This window comes from Heteronotia binoei, chromosome 3, assembly GCF_032191835.1.
Source record: "Heteronotia binoei isolate CCM8104 ecotype False Entrance Well chromosome 3, APGP_CSIRO_Hbin_v1, whole genome shotgun sequence".
Lineage (NCBI taxonomy): Eukaryota > Metazoa > Chordata > Lepidosauria > Squamata > Gekkonidae > Heteronotia > Heteronotia binoei.
In genome coordinates, this window is record NC_083225.1 from 150357476 (window position 1) to 150362945 (window position 5470).

General features: G+C 36.4%; 1 long non-coding RNA gene across 1 annotated transcript; it reads right to left on the reverse strand.

The window, feature by feature from the left end:
• Positions 1-1192: 1192 nt before the first annotated feature.
• On the reverse strand, positions 1193-2573 carry LOC132568632 (uncharacterized). Its single transcript, XR_009555200.1, has 2 exons — positions 2307-2573; positions 1193-2276 (listed from the first exon to the last, which is right to left on the reverse strand). It is a non-coding gene; the product is annotated as an uncharacterized LOC132568632 (long non-coding RNA).
• Positions 2574-5470: the final 2897 nt, after the last annotated feature.

The window sequence follows — 5470 nt, forward strand, 5'->3', positions numbered from 1 at the left end:
AAATGAATGGGAAATCAAATGCTACAGTTTCCAGGAACTGTTTAGCTGGATGCAAAGAGAGGATTAGAACATCTAATTTCTCTTGTGTATAATTAAAGGGAAGAATGATTCATTATATATTAAAACAGGAAAAGAAGGCACATGATTTTATTCAGTCCTGACTGGATTCCGGTTTGGAAAACAAGGAAGTTTTGCTGGAAGGTAGAAAAGTGGTCATGGGGAACATAAGCTTACAGAAAAGAAGCTGGCATTGATAGATGAATGGCAAGAAACGGAAAGAATCAAAGATGGAAGAAGAAAGGGAAGGAGAAGTGAAGACCACTTTTCAGCTTTCTGTTCGCTTGACATGCTCAGGATTTGGCAGTGTTGTATTTCAGGAACAGAAAAGATTTTGCTCGTCCTTGAACATCTCTCAGTTTACATATCTCCAGTTTATAATGTTATGGCTGTTAGTTTTTCCCGGTTCCCTTCTACTCACACCAAAAGGAGTGCTTTACACAGTTTTACTGGACAATCCTATGCATGTTTTCTCAGAAGTAAATCCCATGATATTCAATAGGGCTTAACTCCCTGCTAAACATTTTAGGATTGTTTAAGTGTTGTTGTTGTTATTCTTTTCTCCAAACATGTATGAAGAAACAATTTGGCAACCTTCAGGCTCTACCTCTCCACCTTCTTCAAAGGGAAAAAATAAAACTGAAATCTATACTTGCTGTTTGTCCCACCAGTTAGGGGCAGAACTGCCAAAGAGGGCTGATGCTCAAAATACTTTCACTCTTTTTATTGTGAAGTTGAAACATCCAGGAATTTGGATGTTATGTCTGGTCATAATAAGTTAGAAGGTTTTGCCAGAAATCATGGCTGTCATAGAAGGATCTTGAGACCCGCTCTGTTGTCAATTTGTTATACGAACCCTTTTCTTATTAGATAATATACTAGCAAGGAGGAGAGATAAATCTGGTTGATCAGATGTATCAAATGATTTTAACCTTTGGTATTTTCCCCCTATCTTCTATAATTAATTTAAAAATTCATGTATTTTCGGTATATCCAATATAGTATTCCTTTAAGCATCAGCCTTTAAGGTAGGAGAATGGGAAATGGGGTAACCAACAGCTCTGTGAAGACACAGGGGTAGTACACAAACTCACAGTCCAGTGTTTTAGACATTTCATAAATAACTTTAAAAAAATAAAACAAGAACAATCCCTTTACTTACTCATCTGAAACAAAATAAACAGCAGTGGATACAAACTTCTTGTAACAAGTACAAAATAAAACAACAATACAATCCCCCAACTTTAACACATCATTTTTTAAAAAAACTCAAGACTGCAGCATATCCTTAAGGGCAAACTTTTCAATTATTTTTTCTTTCTTTTCTTTTTTTAAATAATGTTTTCACCAAAAAAATCCACAAAACAGTCTTGTACCAAGAAAATGCATTCAAAAATAGAAAATATTACACAACAAAAATATGTACCCTTCCTTTCCAAAAGAGTCTTCCCAAAAAATGTAGAAAAAATTCCAACCATTTTGTTGCTTTCCTAAACATGTAACCTTCAACCTAGGGCACAAATATTTATTGAATTAATTTTTGCATAAAACATGGAAGATATAAACCAACTATTAAGATTGTGAAGTTAAAAAAACAGCCAACTTTCCCACTCTATTCCACATAATCTTAGGAGAACAAATTAAGAACCAATCCCTGTCCTCCCCCAATGATTAAACAACAGATATTTGTGAGCCAGTAGACTCCAAGAGTATTGTGGTAGGACCCAGATACAGAGACATGAGGGGGAAAACTGTCTGTCTTTTCAAATAGGCAATTAGTATATCGTATTTCAACAAGTTTATCAACTTCACTGTACGTGATTGAGAGAAGGAAGAAAATGCTTTTAGGGCTAAATAGTCTACAGGGAGAACAGGCTGATGAGAGGCAAGGACCAGACACACCATTTAACACATTTCACTCACTTTAAATCTTTGTAGCCATTTTAAACATTGGAAAGGGCGTTTCCATATACCCTCAAAGTGCAAGAGGCCAGGGATCTTTTTTTTTTTTTTGAGTGGGGGGGGGGTCACAGTAGTAAAATATGAGGAAATCAATTTTCCTTCAAGGACAGAATCTCAAAATTAAAATAAAGTCATCAGTTGCTAGCAGGATATCTGATACTCAAATAAGCAAAAGTGGAACTCAAAAGATGAAAGTCATTTCTATAATAGGCTTCACACCTAGCCCAAGTGGATATTGTGTAATACTGCACTTTACCCTATCATTATTAAAATGGATGTGATTATACTGGTAATTGCAGTTGATTGCAAATTTATACATAACTAGTTTTACACCTCATGTGACTTGCATACTGTTTCCTTATGTCTTTTTATACTATAGATGATTTTTGAAAAATGTTTATGGTTTTATTTTTGTGGTATATTCTGGGGCCTAATGTGGAAATTTCCAAGTACAGGTATTCCATCTAGGTATGGTTAAACCCAGTAAGGCTGCCCATATATTTTGGGGTTTTGCTTCTAGCCTCTCATGCTTTGGATGCTTTGCAAAGTCCACCCCCCCCCCCCAAATAATGGAGAATAAAAGGACCTTGCGTAGCCTATTATTTCCTTTTAATATCTTCAAATTTTACTTCCAGTGCATCTTTTCCTCCCCAAAACAGAAAGACTATTTTACACATCCTTCAAAAAAAAGAGAACCCCAGATTAATAATGATACAATACTATAAAAATCAGGTATTTAAAAAGACAACACAATGTGCAAATGCAAAGCCAAAAACAAACAAAAAACCCCCAACTGTACATACACAGACTATTAGCAAGTATGAACAAAGAAAGGTATCTAATTCTCCATAACTGTAGGACTTGTAAGAAATGGGTAAGGCTATTTGGATATTTCTATTTCAACTTAGTTAATCACAGATCCACAGCTTTCTGCTCATTTATTGTTTCAGATTTTTCCTTTTTACTCACTAGCCTTTTTGCTTTAGAGATTAAAATAAAGATCTTTTGGTCTACAGTAGACTTACATATTGACAAAAAAACTCAAACTCAGAACTAGGAAAGCTTTTACTAGTAGCTTTATACTATCCTACCTCTAGAACAAATTACTCATCTGAACAACAACAAACATATTCAAGGGAAAAACCACTTTGGAAAAAGGCTGTAGATTTGTATTCATCCCTAGCACATGATGGAATTTAGCTTCTTGATTTTTCTAGCTTTCTGACAGTTCAGTCATAACACAATATGACTGTTACTTTCAGCAAAACCCATAAATAATGCCATCCACTTGCCAAGTAAAGAGTGCCATTTTAATGAAGAAATGTATTTGGAGACTGGAAAAAAAGTTTTAGAATTCTTAACACATTCTTAATCTTGGGTAGTTTAAGGATAAAGAAAGGAAAAACTGCAGAGTTCTATCATCTAGATAAGTTTGTGTTAGATACTACAAGTATTAGAGCCCAGCCTTTTCATTTATGGAAGAACAAAAGATTCAGCACAAGGAAATGGTCTGGAAAGAGATATCCTGTTTCTAGGACCATCTATTTTTTAAACAGTAGGACTAACATTTTTTCTTGCTGTTGGAACACAGCACTAAATGTGTTTGATAAAGCTTAGAATGACCAATTCACAGAAAAGTGTTTTTTCTAAGTCTAGCTACAGAACTTTATGCCATATTCTCCATTATCTGAAGTGCAGTTGTTCCTCTAGTACTAAAATGTCTGGAAAATGATATTTTTGTCTTCACATACTCACTGGCCATTATCATGCCATAAGTACCATGCAGAATGATGAGAAGGAAACACTACAAATATGTTATTGCTGTCTAGCACACCACACAGTCCAGAGTGGAAGGCTGAAATAATCTGTCAACTAGCAGGAAAAGCAAATATCCAATTGACAAGTAGCCATTATATTTAATTCCTTTGCATGTGCATCTAGTAGAAATAGTGCAGCAGTAAACCATGATTGACTGTAGGGAGCTTATCTTTCTCTAGGGGAAAATACAGGACCGGAAATGGGATATTACATCTCAAGCTAAGCCAGTGTCTTGTCTCTCCTTATTTAAACCCCCACAAACACTTTGACAGTGGACTTAAAAACAAGCTGTGCTTCATTTGTGGCTGGGTTACGTTTAATAGCTGGCATTACAGATGACATCATATAAAGACATATTTAAAACACTCTTGACTTGCAAGTCAATTGATAGCAGTACGAAAATTTGGAATAGTTTTAAAAAAGAAAGAGACTACTTCTGTTTTAACATTAAGAAGTCAAATCATGGTTGGAAGCTGCTAAATTTTAAACTGAAATCAAGCCTGGTTTTAAATTCAAATTAAGGTGAAAGCTGCAAGTGGCCTGGGTGCCCTTCATCCTTCTCCATCATAATTTGTTATTATTCAATAGAATTTTGAATCGGTTGGAAGCAGCTTTTTGTTGTTCACTTGGCTACTGCCTCAAAAAATGGCCTAGTTTCCCCTGTCTTTGCCAGAGGCTTGAAACACTTTCCTCACCAAACTGAATACAATCAGCTCTACCATTACATAACCACAAAGCAAAGAACAATTTAATTCTTCCAAGTGAATGACTAATACCTAGAGAAAAAAATCCTCAGCTGTGTATTGTTGATCCCGGCTCAATAACTGTATTAAACCTGATAAATCAGGTGAGGGCCCTCCTGGAGAATCTCATAATCCAAACCCTTGCTTCCAAAAGAGATTGAGCTGCCTCTGAAGATTGCTAAATGAATGTTTCAAATATACTGTCAAGATCCAGACCATTCCCTTCCTCCTCTTGTCAACACTTTTCAAATGTATGCTTATAATAGAACTTCAAAACTCTGTTAGTATTGCTTCACTGATTATCTTCTCGTATATAAAAAAATCTGGTAACTTTGCCTCTGAATTAATGCATGTTGAAATGAGCAAAGGGCATGACTAGCTGCAAGACTTGGATTGGTTTCATGATTGATAGCTGTCTTGCAGTTTCTAGCCTGTTGTGTCATTGGTCAGGAAAGATCTTAGGGTTTAACTTTTCTTCATGGGCATCACATACTGTCCCTACTGGAGTCAGAATAACACCTGGGGAAATTACCTTGGGATGATACAATGAGCTAGGGCTAAACTACATGTACAGGCTTTTAAAGAAATGCATCTGGGTTCCCTGGACCCAACTCAGGTTCTATGCACTCAAACAGCAGCTGTGGGGAAACAACTTTTTTTTAAAAAATGGAGAGCCCCATTAAAAATGCCAGCAGGGCGGAAGAGCTCATACCTCCCCCCAGGCCATTTTCCCATGCAAAAACAGCTCTGGATGGGAGTCCTTCCCATTTGCAACATTCTGTGACGTGGTGGGGATTTTGCCAGATTCCTGCTCCACATAAAGCCACTCCCCCTATGCCGTTTTAACATGGTAAAATTGCTGAGGGGGACACAGGAGACTTTCCTTTCCC